Genomic DNA, 11608 nt, shown 5'->3' with positions numbered 1-11608 from the left:
AAATAACACTCTCTTCAACTGCAAATGAGAACTTTGACTTTTTAGTGCATTTTGTGCACATGAATCAGTTTTTCATTCAAAAGTGTCAAAAAAGTGTTTTCAGCTCTAAATAGCACAGTTTGGACTTCTCAACTTACAATGTGACAAGAAATAACACTTTCTTCAACTGCAAATGAGAACTTTGACTTTTTAGTGCATTTTGTGCACATAAATCAGTTTTTCGTTCAAAAGTGTCAAAAAAGAATTTTCAGCTCTGAATAGCACTGTTTGGACTTGTTAGCTTACAACATGACAAGAAATAAAATGAACCTTTACTTTTTAGTGCTGTTCGTGCACAAAGATCAGTTTTTCATTCAAAATTGTCAAAAAAGCATTTTCAGCTCTAAATAGCACTGTTTGGACTTCTTAGCTTACAACATGACAAGAAATAACATGAACTTTGACTTTTTAAGGCGTTTTGTGCACAAAGATCAGTTTTCTTTCAAAAGTGTCAAAAAAACGTATTCTGCTCTAAATAGCACTGTTTGGACTTCTCAACTTACCACATGACAAGAAATAACACTTTCTTCAAGTGCAAATGAGAACTTTGACTTTTGAGTGCATTTTGTGCACATAAATCAGTTTTTCATTCAAAAGTGTCAAAAAAGCGTTTTCAGCTCTAAATTAGCACTCTTTGGACTTCTCAACTTACAATGTGACATGAAATAACACTTTCTTCATCTGCAAATGAGAACTTTGACTTTTTAGTAAATTTTGTGCACAAAAATCAGTTTTCATTCAAAAGTGTCAAAAAACTATTTCAGCTCTAAATAGCACTGTTTGGACTTCTCAACTTACAATGTGACAAGAAATATCACTTTCTTCAACTGCAAATCAGAACTTTGACTTTTTAGTGCGATTTGTGCACATAAATCAGTTTTTCATTCAAAAGTGTCAAAACAGTTTTGTCAGCTCTAAATAGCACTCTTTGGACATTCAACTTACAATGTTACAAGAAATAACACTTTCTTCAACTGCAAATGAGAACTTTGACTTTTTAGTAAATTTTGTGCACAAAAATCAGTTTTCATTCAAAAGTGTCAAAAAAGTGTTTTCAGCTCTAAATAGCACTGTTTGGTCTTCTCAACTCATAATGTGACAAGAAATAACACTTTCTTCAAGTGAGAATGAGAACTTTGACTTTGAGTGCATTTTGTACACATAAATAAGTTTTTCATTCAAAAGTGTCAAAATAGCGTTTTTAGCTCTAAATAGCACTGTTTGGACTTCTCAAATTACAACGTAACAAGAAATAACACTCTCTTCAAGTGCAAATGAGAACTTTGACTTTTGAGTGCATTTTGTACACATAAATCAGTTTTTCATTCAATAGTGTCAAAAAAATGTTTTCAGCTATAAATAGCACTGTTTGGACTTCTCAAATTACAACGTAACAAGAAAAAACACTCTCTTCAACTGCAAATGAGAACTTTGACTTTTTAGTGCATTTTGTGCACATAAATTAGTTTTTCATTCAAAAGTGTCAAAAAAGTGTTTTCAGCTCTAAATAGCACAGTTTGGACTTCTCAACTTACAATGTGACAAGAAATAACACTTTCTTCAACTGCAAATGAGAACTTTGACTTTTTAGTGCATTTTGTGCACATAAATCAGTTTTTCGTTCAAAAGTGTCAAAAAAGCATTTTCAGCTCTAAATAGCACTGTTTGGACTTCTTAGCTTACAACATGACAAGAAATAAAATGAACTTTGACTTTTGAGTGCATTTTCGTGCACAAAGATCAGTTTTTCATTCAAAATTGTCAAAAAAGCATTTTCAGCTCTAAATAGCACTGTTTGGACTTCTTAGCTTACAACATGACAAGAAATAAAATGAACTTTGACTTTTTAGTGCTTTTCGTGCACAAAGATCAGTTTTTCATTCAAAATTGTCAAAAAGTCGTTGTCAACTCTAAATAGCACCGTTTGGACTTCTCAACTCATAATGTGACAAGAAATAACACTTTCTTCAACTGCAAATGAGGACTTTGACTTTTTAGTACATTTTGTGCACAAAAATCAGTTTTTCATTCAAAAGTGTCAAAACAGTTTTGTCAGCTCTAAATAGCACTGTTTGGACTTCTCAACTTACAATGTGACAAGAAATAACACTTTCTTCAACTGCAAATGAGAACTTTGACTTTTTAGTGCATTTTGTGCACATAAATCAGTTTTTCATTCAAAAGTGTCAAAAAAGCTTTTTCAGCTCTAAATTAGCACTCTTTGGACTTCTCAACTTACAATGTGACAAGAAATATCACTTTCTTCAACTGCAAATGAGAACTTTGACTTTTTAGTGCATTTTGTGCACATAAATCAGTTTTTCGTTCAAAAGTGTCAAAAAAGCATTTTCAGCTCTAAATAGCACTGTTTGGACTTCTTAGCTTACAACATGACAAGAAATAACTTGAACTTTGACTTTTTAATGCATTTTGTGCACAAAAATCAGTTTTCATTCAAAAGTGTCAAAAAAACGTATTCTGCTCTAAATAGCACTGTTTGGACTTCTCAACTTACAATGTGACAAGAAATAACACTTTCTTCAACTGCAAATGAGAACTTTGACTTTTTAGTGCATTTTGTGCACATAAATCAGTTTTTCATTCAAAAGTGTCAAAACAGTTTTGTCAGCTCTAAATAGCACTGTTTGGACATTCAACTTACAATGTTACAAGAAATAACACTTTCTTCAACTGCAAATGAGAACTTTGACTTTTTAGTAAATTTTGTGCACAAAAATCAGTTTTCATTCAAAAGTGTCAAAAAAGTGTTTTCATTTCTAAATAGCACTGTTTGGTCTTCTCAACTCATAATGTGACAAGAAATAACACTTTCTTCAATTAAGAATGAGAACTTTGACTTTTGAGTGCATTTTGTACACATAAATAAGTTTTTCATTCAAAAGTGTCAAAATAGCGTTTTTAGCTCTAAATAGCACTGTTTGGACTTCTCAAATTACAACGTAACAAGAAATAACACTCTCTTCAAGTACAAATGAGAACTTTGACTTTTGAGTGATTTTTGTACACATAAATCAGTTTTTCATTCAATAGTGTCAAAAAGGTGTTTTCAGCTATAAATAGCACTGTTTGGACTTCTCAAATTACAACGTAACAAGAAATAACACTCTCTTCAACTGCAAATGAGAACTTTGACTTTTTAGTGCATTTTGTGCACATAAATCAGTTTTTCATTCAAAAGTGTCAAAAAAGTGTTTTCAGCTCTAAATAGCACAGTTTGGACTTCTCAACTTACAATGTGACAAGAAATAACACTTTCTTCAACTGCAAATGAGAACTTTGACTTTTGAGTGCATTTTGTGCACATAAATCAGTTTTTCGTTCAAAAGTGTCAAAAAAGCATTTTCAGCTCTAAATAGCACTGTTTGGACTTCTTAGCTTACAACATGACAAGAAATAAAATGAACTTTGACTTTTGAGTGCATTTTCGTGCACAAAGATCAGTTTTTCATTCAAAATTGTCAAAAAAGCATTTTCAGCTCTAAATAGCACTGTTTGGACTTCTTAGCTTACAACATGACAAGAAATAAAATGAACTTTGACTTTTTAGTGCATTTTCGTGCACAAAGATCAGTTTTTCATTCAAAATTGTCAAAAAGTCGTTGTCAACTCTAAATAGCACCGTTTGGACTTCTCAACTCATAATGTGACAAGAAATAACACTTTCTTCAACTGCAAATGAGGACTTTGACTTTTTAGTACATTTTGTGCACAAAAATCAGTTTTTCATTCAAAAGTGTCAAAACAGTTTTGTCAGCTCTAAATAGCACTGTTTGGACTTCTCAACTTACAATGTGACAAGAAATAACACTTTCTTCAACTGCAAATGAGAACTTTGACTTTTTAGTGCATTTTGTGCACATAAATCAGTTTTTCATTCAAAAGTGTCAAAAAAGCGTTTTCAGCTCTAAATTAGCACTCTTTGGACTTCTCAACTTACAATGTGACATGAAATAACACTTTCTTCAACTGCAAATGAGAACTTTGAGTTTTTAGTAAATTTTGTGCACAAAAATCAGTTTTCATTCAAAAGTGTCAAAAAACGATTTCAGCTCTAAATAGCACTGTTTGGACTTCTCAACTTACAATGTGACAAGAAATATCACTTTCTTCAACTGCAAATGAGAACTTTGACTTTTTAGTGCATTTTGTGCACATAAATCAGTTTTTCGTTCAAAAGTGTCAAAAAAGCATTTTCAGCTCTAAATAGCACTGTTTGGACTTCTTAGCTTACAACATGACAAGAAATAACATGAACTTTGACTTTTTAATGCGTTTTGTGCACAAAGATCAGTTTTTCATTCAAAACTGTCAAAAAGTCGTCAACTCTAAATAGCACTGTTTGGACTTCTCAACTTACCACGTGACAAGAAACAACACTTTCTTCAACTGCAAATGAGAACTTTGACTTTTTAATGCTTTTTGTACACATAAATCAGTTTTTCATTCAAAAGTGTCAAAAAAGCATTTTCAGCTCTAAATAGCACTGTTTGGACTCCTCAAATTACAACGTAACAAGAAATAACACTCTCTTCAACTGCAAATGAGAACTTTGACTTTTGAGTGCATTTTGTGCACATAAATCAGTTTTTCATTCAAAAGTGTCAAAATAGTGTTTTCAGCTCTAAATAGCACTGTTTGGACTTCTCAACTCATAATGTGACAAGGAATAACACTTTCTTCAACTGCAAATGAGAACTTTGACTTTTTAGTACATTTCGTGCACAAAAATCAGTTTTTCATTCAAAAGTGTCAAAACAGTTTTGTCAGCTCTAAATAGCACTGTTTGGACTTCTCAACTTACAATGTGACAAGAAATAACACTTTCTTCAACTGCAAATGAGAACTTTGACTTTTTAGTGCATTTTGTGCACATAAATCAGTTTTTCATTCAAAAGTGTCAAAACAGTTTTGTCAGCTCTAAATAGCACTTTTTGGACTTTCAACTTACAATGTGACAAGAAATAACACTTTCTTCAAGTGCAAATGAGAACTTTGACTTTTTAGTGCATTTTGTGCACATAAATCAGTTTTTCATTCAAAAGTGTCAAAACAGTTTTGTCAGCTCTAAATAGCACTGTTTGGACATTCAACTTACAATGTTACAAGAAATAACACTTTCTTCAACTGCAAATGAGAACTTTGACTTTTTAGTAAATTTTGTGCACAAAAATCAGTTTTCATTCAAAAGTGTCAAAAAAGTGTTTTCAGCTCTAAATAGCACTGTTTGGTCTTCTCAACTCATAATGTGACAAGAAATAACACTTTCTTCAATTAAGAATGAGAACTTTGACTTTTGAGTGCATTTTGTACACATAAATAAGTTTTTCATTCAAAAGTGTCAAAATAGCGTTTTTAGCTCTAAATAGCACTGTTTGGACTTCTCAAATTACAACGTAACAAGAAATAACACTCTCTTCAAGTACAAATGAGAACTTTGACTTTTGAGTGATTTTTGTACACATAAATCAGTTTTTCATTCAATAGTGTCAAAAAAGTGTTTTCAGCTATAAATAGCACTGTTTGGACTTCTCAAATTACAACGTAACAAGAAATAACACTCTCTTCAACTGCAAATGAGAACTTTGACTTTTTAGTGCATTTTGTGCACATAAATCAGTTTTTCATTCAAAAGTGTCAAAAAAGTGTTTTCAGCTCTAAATAGCACAGTTTGGACTTCTCAACTTACAATGTGACAAGAAATAACACTTTCTTCAACTGCAAATGAGAACTTTGACTTTTGAGTGCATTTTGTGCACATAAATCAGTTTTTCGTTCAAAAGTGTCAAAAAAGCATTTTCAGCTCTAAATAGCACTGTTTGGACTTCTTAGCTTACAACATGACAAGAAATAAAATGAACTTTGACTTTTGAGTGCATTTTCGTGCACAAAGATCAGTTTTTCATTCAAAATTGTCAAAAAAGCATTTTCAGCTCTAAATAGCACTGTTTGGACTTCTTAGCTTACAACATGACAAGAAATAAAATGAACTTTGACTTTTTAGTGCATTTTCGTGCACAAAGATCAGTTTTTCATTCAAAATTGTCAAAAAGTCGTTGTCAACTCTAAATAGCACCGTTTGGACTTCTCAACTCATAATGTGACAAGAAATAACACTTTCTTCAACTGCAAATGAGGACTTTGACTTTTTAGTACATTTTGTGCACAAAAATCAGTTTTTCATTCAAAAGTGTCAAAACAGTTTTGTCAGCTCTAAATAGCACTGTTTGGACTTCTCAACTTACAATGTGACAAGAAATAACACTTTCTTCAACTGCAAATGAGAACTTTGACTTTTTAGTGCATTTTGTGCACATAAATCAGTTTTTCATTCAAAAGTGTCAAAAAAGCGTTTTCAGCTCTAAATTAGCACTCTTTGGACTTCTCAACTTACAATGTGACATGAAATAACACTTTCTTCAACTGCAAATGAGAACTTTGAGTTTTTAGTAAATTTTGTGCACAAAAATCAGTTTTCATTCAAAAGTGTCAAAAAACGATTTCAGCTCTAAATAGCACTGTTTGGACTTCTCAACTTACAATGTGACAAGAAATATCACTTTCTTCAACTGCAAATGAGAACTTTGACTTTTTAGTGCATTTTGTGCACATAAATCAGTTTTTCGTTCAAAAGTGTCAAAAAAGCATTTTCAGCTCTAAATAGCACTGTTTGGACTTCTTAGCTTACAACATGACAAGAAATAACATGAACTTTGACTTTTTAATGCGTTTTGTGCACAAAGATCAGTTTTTCATTCAAAACTGTCAAAAAGTCGTCAACTCTAAATAGCACTGTTTGGACTTCTCAACTTACCACGTGACAAGAAACAACACTTTCTTCAACTGCAAATGAGAACTTTGACTTTTTAATGCTTTTTGTACACATAAATCAGTTTTTCATTCAAAAGTGTCAAAAAAGCATTTTCAGCTCTAAATAGCACTGTTTGGACTCCTCAAATTACAACGTAACAAGAAATAACACTCTCTTCAACTGCAAATGAGAACTTTGACTTTTGAGTGCATTTTGTGCACATAAATCAGTTTTTCATTCAAAAGTGTCAAAATAGTGTTTTCAGCTCTAAATAGCACTGTTTGGACTTCTCAACTCATAATGTGACAAGGAATAACACTTTCTTCAACTGCAAATGAGAACTTTGACTTTTTAGTACATTTCGTGCACAAAAATCAGTTTTTCATTCAAAAGTGTCAAAACAGTTTTGTCAGCTCTAAATAGCACTGTTTGGACTTCTCAACTTACAATGTGACAAGAAATAACACTTTCTTCAACTGCAAATGAGAACTTTGACTTTTTAGTGCATTTTGTGCACATAAATCAGTTTTTCATTCAAAAGTGTCAAAACAGTTTTGTCAGCTCTAAATAGCACTTTTTGGACTTTCAACTTACAATGTGACAAGAAATAACACTTTCTTCAAGTGCAAATGAGAACTTTGACTTTTTAGTGCATTTTGTGCACATAAATCAGTTTTTCATTCAAAAGTGTCAAAACAGTTTTGTCACCTCTAAATAGCACTGTTTGGACATTCAACTTACAATGTTACAAGAAATAACACTTTCTTCAACTGCAAATGAGAACTTTGACTTTTTAGTAAATTTTGTGCACAAAAATCAGTTTTCATTCAAAAGTGTCAAAAAAGTGTTTTCAGCTCTAAATAGCACTGTTTGGTCTTCTCAACTCATAATGTGACAAGAAATAACACTTTCTTCAATTAAGAATGAGAACTTTGACTTTTGAGTGCATTTTGTACACATAAATAAGTTTTTCATTCAAAAGTGTCAAAATAGCGTTTTTAGCTCTAAATAGCACTGTTTGGACTTCTCAAATTACAACGTAACAAGAAATAACACTCTCTTCAAGGACAAATGAGAACTTTGACTTTTGAGTGATTTTTGTACACATAAATCAGTTTTTCATTCAATAGTGTCAAAAAAGTGTTTTCAGCTATAAATAGCACTGTTTGGACTTCTCAAATTACAACGTAACAAGAAATAACACTCTCTTCAACTGCAAATGAGAACTTTGACTTTTTAGTGCATTTTGTGCACATAAATCAGTTTTTCATTCAAAAGTGTCAAAAAAGTGTTTTCAGCTCTAAATAGCACAGTTTGGACTTCTCAACTTACAATGTGACAAGAAATAACACTTTCTTCAACTGCAAATGAGAACTTTGACTTTTGAGTGCATTTTGTGCACATAAATCAGTTTTTCGTTCAAAAGTGTCAAAAAAGCATTTTCAGCACTAAATAGCACTGTTTGGACTTCTTAGCTTACAACATGACAAGAAATAAAATGAACTTTGACTTTTGAGTGCATTTTCGTGCACAAAGATCAGTTTTTCATTCAAAATTGTCAAAAAAGCATTTTCAGCTCTAAATAGCACTGTTTGGACTTCTTAGCTTACAACATGACAAGAAATAAAATGAACTTTGACTTTTTAGTGCATTTTCGTGCACAAAGATCAGTTTTTCATTCAAAATTGTCAAAAAGTCGTTGTCAACTCTAAATAGCACCGTTTGGACTTCTCAACTCATAATGTGACAAGAAATAACACTTTCTTCAACTGCAAATGAGGACTTGGACTTTTTAGTACATTTTGTGCACAAAAATCAGTTTTTCATTCAAAAGTGTCAAAACAGTTTTGTCAGCTCTAAATAGCACTGTTTGGACTTCTCAACTTACAATGTGACAAGAAATAACACTTTCTTCAACTGCAAATGAGAACTTTGACTTTTTAGTGCATTTTGTGCACATAAATCAGTTTTTCATTCAAAAGTGTCAAAAAAGCGTTTTCAGCTCTAAATTAGCACTCTTTGGACTTCTCAACTTACAATGTGACATGAAATAACACTTTCTTCAACTGCAAATGAGAACTTTGAGTTTTTAGTAAATTTTGTGCACAAAAATCAGTTTTCATTCAAAAGTGTCAAAAAACGATTTCAGCTCTAAATAGCACTGTTTGGACTTCTCAACTTACAATGTGACAAGAAATATCACTTTCTTCAACTGCAAATGAGAACTTTGACTTTTTAGTGCATTTTGTGCACATAAATCAGTTTTTCGTTCAAAAGTGTCAAAAAAGCATTTTCAGCTCTAAATAGCACTGTTTGGACTTCTTAGCTTACAACATGACAAGAAATAACATGAACTTTGACTTTTTAATGCGTTTTGTGCACAAAGATCAGTTTTTCATTCAAAACTGTCAAAAAGTCGTCAACTCTAAATAGCACTGTTTGGACTTCTCAACTTACCACGTGACAAGAAACAACACTTTCTTCAACTGCAAATGAGAACTTTGACTTTTTAATGCTTTTTGTACACATAAATCAGTTTTTCATTCAAAAGTGTCAAAAAAGCATTTTCAGCTCTAAATAGCACTGTTTGGACTCCTCAAATTACAACGTAACAAGAAATAACACTCTCTTCAACTGCAAATGAGAACTTTGACTTTTGAGTGCATTTTGTGCACATAAATCAGTTTTTCATTCAAAAGTGTCAAAATAGTGTTTTCAGCTCTAAATAGCACTGTTTGGACTTCTCAACTCATAATGTGACAAGGAATAACACTTTCTTCAACTGCAAATGAGAACTTTGACTTTTTAGTACATTTCGTGCACAAAAATCAGTTTTTCATTTAAAAGTGTCAAAACAGTTTTGTCAGCTCTAAATAGCACTGTTTGGACTTCTCAACTTACAATGTGACAAGAAATAACACTTTCTTCAACTGCAAATGAGAACTTTGACTTTTTAGTGCATTTTGTGCACATAAATCAGTTTTTCATTCAAAAGTGTCAAAACAGTTTTGTCAGCTCTAAATAGCACTTTTTGGACTTTCAACTTACAATGTGACAAGAAATAACACTTTCTTCAAGTGCAAATGAGAACTTTGACTTTCTAGTAAATTTTGTGCACAAAAATCAGTTTTCATTCAAAAGTGTCAAAAAAGTGTTTTCAGCTCTAAATAGCACTGTTTGGTCTTCTCAACTCATAATGTGACAAGAAATAACACTTTCTTCAAGTGCAAATGAGAACTTTGACTTTTGAGTGCATTTTGTACACATAAATAAGTTTTTCATTCAAAAGTGTCAAAATAGCGTTTTTAGCTCTAAATAGCACTGTTTGGACTTCTCAAATTACAACGTAACAAGAAATAACACTCTCTTCAAGTGCAAATGAGAACTTTGACTTTTGAGTGCATTTTGTACACATAAATCAGTTTTTCATTCAAAAGTGTCAAAAAAGTGTTTTCAGCTCTAAATAGCACTGTTTGGACTTGTCAAATTACAACGTAACAAGAAATAACACTCTCTTCAACTGCAAATGAGAACTTTGACTTTTTAGTGCATTTTGTGCACATAAATCAGTTTTTCATTCAAAAGTGTCAAAAAAGTGTTTTCAGCTCTAAATAGCACAGTTTGGACTTCTCAACTTACAATGTGACAAGAAATAACACTTTCTTCAACTGCAAATGAGAACTTTGACTTTTTAGTGCATTTTGTGCAAATAAATCAGTTTTTCGTTCAAAAGTGTCAAAAAAGCATTTTCAGCTCTAAATAGCACTGTTTGGACTTCTTAGCTTACAACATGACAAGAAATAAAATGAACTTTGACTTTTTAGTGCTTTTCGTGCACAAAGATCAGTTTTTCATTCAAAATTGTCAAAAAGTCGTTGTCAACTCTAAATAGCACCGTTTGGACTTCTCAACTCATAATGTGACAAGAAATAACACCTCTTCAACTGCAAATGAGAACTTTGACTTTTTAGTACATTTTGTGCACAAAAATCAGTTTTTCATTCAAGTGTCAAAAAACGATTTCAGCTCTAAATAGCACTGTTTTGACTTCTCAACTTACAATGTGACAAGAAATATCACTTTCTTCAACTGCAAATGAGAACTTTGACTTTTTAGTAAATTTTGTGCACATAAATCAGTTTTTCGTTCAAAAGTGTCAAAAAAGCATTTTCAGCTCTAAATAGCACTGTTTGGACTTCTTAGCTTACAACATGACAAAAAATAACATGAACTTTGACTTTTTAATGCGTTTTGTGCACAAAGATCAGTTTTTCATTCAAAACTGTCAAAAAGTCGTCAACTCTAAATAGCACTGTTTGGACTTCTCAACTTACCACGTGACAAGAAACAACACTTTCTTCAACTGCAAATGAGAACTTTGACTTTTTAATGCTTTTTGTACACATAAATCAGTTTTTCATTCAAAAGTGTCAAAAAAGCATTTTCAGCTCTAAATAGCACTGTTTGGACTCCTCAAATTACAACGTAACAAGAAATAACACTCTCTTCAACTGCAAATGAGAACTTTGACTTTTGAGTGCATTTTGTGCACATAAATCAGTTTTTCATTCAAAAGTGTCAAAATAGTGTTTTCAGCTCTAAATAGCACTGTTTGGACTTCTCAACTCATAATGTGACAAGAAATAACACTTTCTTCAACTGCAAATGAGAACTTTGACTTTTTAGTACATTTCGTGCACAAAAATCAGTTTTTCATTCAAAAGTGTCAAAACAGTTTTG

The sequence above is a fragment of the Oryzias latipes genome, chromosome 8 (assembly GCF_053564925.1).
Source record: "Oryzias latipes strain Hd-rR chromosome 8, Olatipes_Hd-rR_3.1".
In the NCBI taxonomy this organism is placed as follows: Eukaryota; Metazoa; Chordata; class Actinopteri; order Beloniformes; family Adrianichthyidae; genus Oryzias; species Oryzias latipes.
Note: the sequence above shows the minus strand (reverse complement) of the source record.